We start from the raw sequence: 7,500 nt of genomic DNA, 5'->3' as shown, positions 1-7,500 counted from the left end.
CCTTCCTCTTCTTTCCTGACAATTTAAATCAATGCTCAAGTAAATTTATTTTTTTTATTGTAAAGAATAATAAATACATTTTAATTTAATTCTTCATTTTAGCTTCTGTTTTTTTGACGAAGAATATTTGTGAAATATTTCTTCAAACTTATTATGATTAAAATTTTTAAAAAATATTCTGGCAAATCTAGAAAAATCTGTAGAATCAAATTTAAATCTTATTTCAAAGTCTTTTGAATTTCTTTTAAAATTTTTGTTCTGGAAAATCTAGAAGAAATAAAGATTTGTCTTTGTTAGAAATATAGCTTGGTCCAATTTGTTATATATTCTAACAAAGTGTAGATTGGATTTTAACCTATTTAAAACATGTCATCAACATTTTAAAATTAATCTTAATCAGGAAAAATTACTAATGATGTTCCATAAATTATTATTTTTATTTTTTCAAAAAGATTCAAATTAGCTAGTTTTTCTCTTCTTTTTTTCGGTTGAATTTTAAAGAGTCGAAATTGAAGATAAACTATGTTTCAAAATTTAATTGTCATTTTTTTCGTGTTTTCTCCTCTTTTAAACCGTTCAATTAAGTGTAAATATCATTAATTATTAATAATAACATAGAGTTAAAGGTAAATTGAGCAAATTGGCTATTTCTGGCAATTTATTTAAGTGTGTATCAAACTGGTAGCCCTTCGCATTAATCACTACCCAAGAAGTAGCTCTTGCTTTCAAAAAGGTTGGTGACCCCTGGTCTAGACCATGGGTCGGCAACCCAAAATGTTGAAAGAGCCATATGGGTGAGGGCGGACCTACGTCACTTCCGCCTACCAATCCCCTAGCAACCGGGATTTCGTTGAAAACAAACCAGCTCACAGCGAACGCAGCATTGACAGAAAAAGCATTTAATGAGCGTTGTGGCTTGGAAGTCGGCGTTAAATCCTTCATTTACGCATTTTTACTTATTCGCATATCGTGTGAAAAAACGAAAATGTATTATTTGCGTCAGACTCGTCTCAGTGAACTTTAAAGCTTCTCAGGCTTAGCTTAGCTTGCTGGTTAGCTTAGCCTGCGCGCTACTAAGAAAGAGACGCGGAAGTTATCAACAACAAGATCAAGTGTTAGTGTATAAAATATTGAGAGATTTGAGGGCTACATGTATTGTTTAAGTACAACTGTTCTTCGCCAGGTGTTCTTTGGCCGCCCTGGCTTACGTTTTCCCGGTGGTGTCCATCTTAACGCTGCCTTTGGTATCCTCTCGTTGTCCGGTTTTCGAAAATAGCTAGCTAGGCTATAGACTATATAGTATATACCGCATGTTATTTTTGTACAACAACAACTTCAGCTGTCGAACGTTATAAGGTACAAATTCAACAAGTACAACATTAGCACGGACGGTATAGCCAAGTTGTGGTTAAGAAGGTGGATTTTTGTTCCTTATATTTACCAGAAACGAAGTGATCCGAACACACGACCCGGGACTTTGGGGGACTCCAGTGAGAACCGTCCTCGTTTTCCCGGTGTAAAGCTGCGAGCCATTTGTCTCGTCTCTGTGGGCTTTTATCACGCTTTGGCAGAACAAAATACAACCTTTGTTTTCCCTGTTTCCAGTTGTGGTTAGCACAACCAAAAACAACACAGTTTTTCGGCATTTTGGAGGCAGAATGACGGGTTTAACCAGCGTAGGTCGACAGGTTAAAGAGTAATGTTAGTTTTCAACGCCAGTCTGCTTGCTATGGCTCGAAGAACCCGTATGTAGCTCAGTTGCCCGGATGTCGGCCCTCACCCATAGGAGCAAAAATATAAAAACAAATTTGTCTGGAGCCGCGAAAAATTAAAAGCCATATTACATACAGATAGTGTGTCATGAGATATACATTGAATTGAGATGACTTAAAGGAAACTAAATGAGCTCAAATATAGCTACAAATGAGGCATAATGATGCAATATATACATATAGCTAGCCTAAATAGCATGTTAGCATCGATTAGCTTGCAGTCATGCAGTGACCAAATACGTCTGATTAGCACTCCACACAAGTCAATAACATCAACAAAACTCACCTTTGTGCACTCACGCACAACGTTAAAAGTTTGGTGGACAAAATGAGACAGAAAAAGAAGTGGCATAAAACACGTCATAGAAAGTCGGAGAAAGTTGTACATGTAACAACTAAGGTGAGTTCAAGGACCGCCAAAATTAGTAGGACAAAACGGCGCTTGCCAAATACTCGAATCAGTGAAGCATGTTTAATACAAACAGTGTGTTTTATAACAATTAGGGAGGTTTGTGTCATGTTTGTCCTCCTACAGAAACCATATTAAAACAAAAAATATTTTTTTTTCCCCTCATCTTTTTCCATTTTTCATACATTTTTTAAAAAGCTTCAGAGAGCCACTAGGGCGGCGCTAAATAGCCGCCCTAGTCTAGACCAGGGGTCGGCAACCCAAAATGTTGAAAGAGCCATATGGGTGAGGGCCGACATCCGGGCAACTGAGCTACATACGGGTTCTTCGAGCCATAGCAACCAGACTGGCGTTGAAAACAAACCGTTGCCATTACTCTTTAACCTGTCGACCTACGCTGGTTAAACCCGTCATTCTGCCTCCAAAATGCCGAAAAACTGTGTTGTTTTTGGTTGTGCTAACCACAACTGGAAACAGGGAAAACAAAGGTTGTATTTTGTTCTGCCAAAGCGTGATAAAAGCCCACAGAGACGAGACAAATGGCTCGCAGCTTTACACCGGGAAAACGAGGACGGTTCTCACTGGAGTCCCCCAAAGTCCCGGGTCGTGTGTTCGGATCACTTCGTTTCTGGTAAATATAAGGAACAAAAATCCACCTTCTTAACCACAACTTGGCTATACCGTCCGTGCTAATGTTGTACTTGTTGAATTTGTACCTTATAACGTTCGACAGCTGAAGTTGTTGTTGTACAAAAATAACATGCGGTATATACTATATAGTCTATAGCAGGGGTCAGCAACCTTTTTGAAACAAAGAGCTACTTCTTGGGTAGTGATTAATGCGAAGGGCTACCAGTTTGATACACACTTCAATGAATTGCCAGAAATAGCCAATTTGCTGAATTTACCTTTAACTCTATGTTATTAATAATAATTAATGATATTTACACTTAATTGAACGGTTTAAATGAGGAGAAAACACGAAAAAAATGACAATTAAATTTTGAAACATAGTTCATCTTCAATTTCGACTCTTTAAAATTCAAAATTCAACCGAAAAAAGAAGAGAAAAACTAGCTAATTCGAATCTTTTTGAAAAAATAAAAAAATAAAATTTATGGAACATCATTAGTAATTTTTCCTGATTAAGATTCATTTTAGAATGTTGATGACATGTTTTAAATAGGTTAAAATCCAATCTACACTTTGTTAGAATATATAACAAATTGGACCAAGATATATTTCTAACAAAGACAAATCATTATTTCTTCTAGATTTTCCAGAACAAATTTTTTTAAAGAAATTCAAAAGACTTTGAAATAAGATTTAAATTTGATTCTACAGATTTTGTAGATTTGCCAGAATAATTTTTTTGAATTTTAATCATAATAAGTTTGAAGAAATATTTCACAAATATTCTTCGTCGAAAAAACAGAAGCTAAAATGAAAAATTAAATTAAAATGTATTTATTATTCTTTACCACAAAAAAATAAATTTACTTGAACATTGATTTAAATTGTCAGGAAAGAAGAGGAAGGAATTTAAAAGGTAAAAAGGTATATGTGCTTAAAAATCCTAAAATCATTTTTAGGGTTGTATTTTTTCTCTAAAATTGTCTTTCTGAAAGTTATATGAAGCAAAGTAAAGAAATTAATGAATTTATTTAAACAAGTGAAGACCAAGTCTTTAAAATATTTTCTTGGATTTTCAAATTCTATTTGAGTTTTGTCTCTCTTAGAATTAAAAATGTCGGGCAAAGCGAGACCAGCTTGCTAGTAAATAAATAAAATTTAAAAAAATAGAGGCAGCTCACTGGTAAGTGCTGCTATTTGAGCTATTTTTAGAACAGGCCAGCGGGCTACTCATCTGGTCCATACGGGCTACTTGGTGCCCGCGGGCACCGCGTTGGTGACCCCTGGTCTATAGCCTAGCTAGCTATTTTTGAAAACCGGTTTCGTTTAAATTTGCACTTAACAGTTGGGTTTTTAAAAAACAATAAACCCTATAATTTTCATGTTGCCATTTAATCAACTTTTCAAGACAGTCGCAAAATGCTGTCTGCAAGACTTTTCAATACAAAGACATATATTTTGTACATTATTCGCCTGCTGTACTGCGCCTTCATAAGGCTACAACTTACAAGGACCAGGCTACTAGGGGTCAGTCTGCTTTCTTTTGGGGTTTTTTGCCGGACATTCCAGTATTATTTACCCGTAATCTTGGTATTACTTTCCTTATTAGGTTATTTTGCCACCTCCCCCTTCACTGTTTAAACTCTCCTTTGTTGTACTTAAACAATACATGTAGCCCTCAAATCTCTCAATATTTTATACACTAACACTTGATCTTGTTGTTGATAACTTCCGCGTCTCTTTCTTAGTACCGCGCAGGCTAAGCTAACTAGCAAGCTAAGCTAAGCCTGAGAAGCTTTAAAGTTCACTGAGACGAGTCTGACGCAAATAATACATTTTCGTTTTTTCACACGATATGCGAATAAGTAAAAATGCGTAAATGAAGGATTTAACGCCGACTTCCAAGCCACAACGCTCGTTAAATGCTTTTTCTGTCAATGCTGCGTTCGCTGTGAGCTGCTTTGTTTTCAACGAATTCCCGGTTGCTAGGGGATTGGTAGGCGGAAGTGACGTAGGTCCGCCCTCACCTATTGGACCAAAAATACAAAAACAACTTTGTCTGGAGCCGCAAAAAATTAAAAGCCATATTACATACCGATAGTGTGTCATGAGATATAAATTGAATTAAGAGGACTTAAAGGAAACTAAATGAGCTCAAATATAGCTACAAATGAGGCATAATGATGCAATATGTACATATCGCTAGCCTAAATAGCATGTTAGCATCGATTAGCTTGCAGTCATGCAGTGACCAAATATGCCTGATTAGCACTCCACACAAGTCAATAACATCAACAAAACTCACCTTTGTGCCTTCACGCACAACATTCAAAGTTTGGTGGACAAAATCAGACATAAAACACGTCCTAGAAAGTCGGAGAAAGTTATACATGTAAACAAACTACGGTGAGTTCAAGGACCGCCAAAATTAGTAGGACAAAACGGCGCTCGGCAAATACTCGAGTCAGTGAAGCATGTTTAACATAAACAGTGTGATTTATAACAATTAGGGAGGTTTGTGTCATGTTTGTCCTCCTACAGAAACCAGATTAAAACCAAAAATATTTTTTTCCCCCTCATCTTTTTCCATTTTTCATACATTTTTGAAAAAGCTCCAGAGAGCCACTAGGGCAGCGCTATGCGGCTCTAGAGCCGCGGGTTGCCGACCCCCGGTCTAGACCAGGGGTGTCCAAACTACAGCCGGCAAGAACTTTACCTTGAGGGAGTTGCATTCTTTTGAAGTAGTGTGGTGGATTGTCCGAAGCTTAAACAGCAACAAAAGTGAGTTTAGTACAAAAAGTTTATTTACCCTTAGTCAAAAGTGCAAGTCGGATTGAGCTGTCCCTGCAGACAAACAAAACGTCCTCCGGAGGACACACAACAAAAGCAATCTCTCTAGAGTCCTGGTCTCCTGGCCATTTGATCTGTTTCTTCGTGCGTCACGGTCTTGTGGGTTTCGACATGTTTGTTTTGCAACATCCTTGAATCCCTTAATCATACTTAGACAATCAAAACAGTTTGTAGACTGGTTGGCACGACTTCATATTGAACTTTGTCCTACATCTGGTCTACTCAATGGTATAGAATAGAAGAGAAATGAAATGAGCAGACATTCTTAATAGACAGGAAATATAGTTCAAAGGTCAGAAATTCTACTACAGTAGTCTGACAGTTTTGATGCTGCTATTGTACAGCCGTCTTGAGGACACCACGAGGATGTCAGGTTAATGACCATTAATTATGCTCTGAACAAAGTTTGCGCAGCATTTACTTATATGACCCAATGCAAACAACCTTACCTAGTCATGGTGCAAAAAAAATAAAATACCCAGACATGGTCACACATACCACAACCTGCTTACTGAACTCTGTAGATATTATTTAAAAAAGTCCATTCACCATAAAAAAAAAATCTAAATTACACCCTTTTAAATCCATTACAAAGTATGTTGGGAAAAATGCTAAATTCTCTCCACATTTATCCATGTTTGGCGCATTTTAGCTGCTTGATATTTTAATATGGTAGATGTCAAACATTCACACACTCTTAACATCCAATTATATGAATTATTAATTGTAAATATATGCTATATTTATATATATATATATGTATATATATATACACACATATACATAAACATATACATGAAAATATACACATACATTATATATATACTCATACATTATACAGTATATATACATAAATACACTACCGTTCAAAAGTTTGGGGTCACCCAAACAATTTTGTGGAATAGCCTTCATTTCTAAGAACAAGAATAGACTGTCGAGTTTCAGATGAAAGTTCTCTTTTTCTGGCCATTTTGAGCGTTTAATTGACCCCACAAATGTGATGCTCCAGAAAGTCAATCTGCTCAAAGGAAGGTCAGTTTTGTAGCTTCTGTAAGGAGCTAAAGTGTTTTCAGATGTGTGAACATGATTGCACAAGGGTTTTCTAATCATCAATTAGCCTTCTGAGCCAATGAGCAAACACATTGTACCATTAGAACACTGGAGTGATAGTTGCTGGAAATGGGCCTCTATACACCTATGTAGATATTGCACCAAAAAGCAGACATTTGCAGCTAGAATAGTCATTTACCACATTAGCAATGTATAGAGTGTATTTCTGTAAAGTTAAGACTAGTTTAAAGTTATCTTCATTGAAAAGTACAGTGCTTTTCCTTCAAAAATAAGGACATTTCAATATGACCCCAAACTTTTGAACGCTAGTGTATATATATATATATATATATATATATATATATATATATATATATATATATATATATATATATATATATATATATATATATATATATATATATATAGGCCCCCGAGTCAAAAAGTTTGGACATACCTGGTCTAGACCCCGCAGTGCAGAGACAGCAGGCAAAGCGCAGGTAAAAAAAAACCTTGAAATTAGGTAAAACACGACAAAACTAGTGCAGCCAGGAAGTGCACACAAAGCAACCAGGCATATAGAGAAAGCTAATATAGACACTTACATCATGTGTTGTCTTCATTATAACACGTATACAAGAGTTTGAAAGTCATTTTGATAGTAGGCTAATATAGCTAATATAGACACTTACATCATGTGTTGCCTTCATTATAACACTTATATAAGACTTATAAAGTCATTTTGATAGTAGGCTAATATAGCTAATATAGACACTTACATCATGT

At 35.9% G+C, this 7,500-nt stretch overlaps 1 protein-coding gene across 2 annotated transcripts in view; it reads right to left on the bottom strand.

Annotated features, from left to right (window-relative positions):
• Positions 1-7,500, bottom strand: part of LOC133651213 (phosphoglucomutase-1-like) — a 27,439-nt gene that overhangs the window by 11,810 nt on the left and 8,129 nt on the right. The window lies entirely within an intron of this gene.

The sequence above is a fragment of the Entelurus aequoreus genome, linkage group LG05 (assembly GCF_033978785.1).
Source record: "Entelurus aequoreus isolate RoL-2023_Sb linkage group LG05, RoL_Eaeq_v1.1, whole genome shotgun sequence".
Lineage (NCBI taxonomy): Eukaryota > Metazoa > Chordata > Actinopteri > Syngnathiformes > Syngnathidae > Entelurus > Entelurus aequoreus.
Note: the sequence above shows the minus strand (reverse complement) of the source record. Positions and strands in the feature narration are given on the sequence as shown.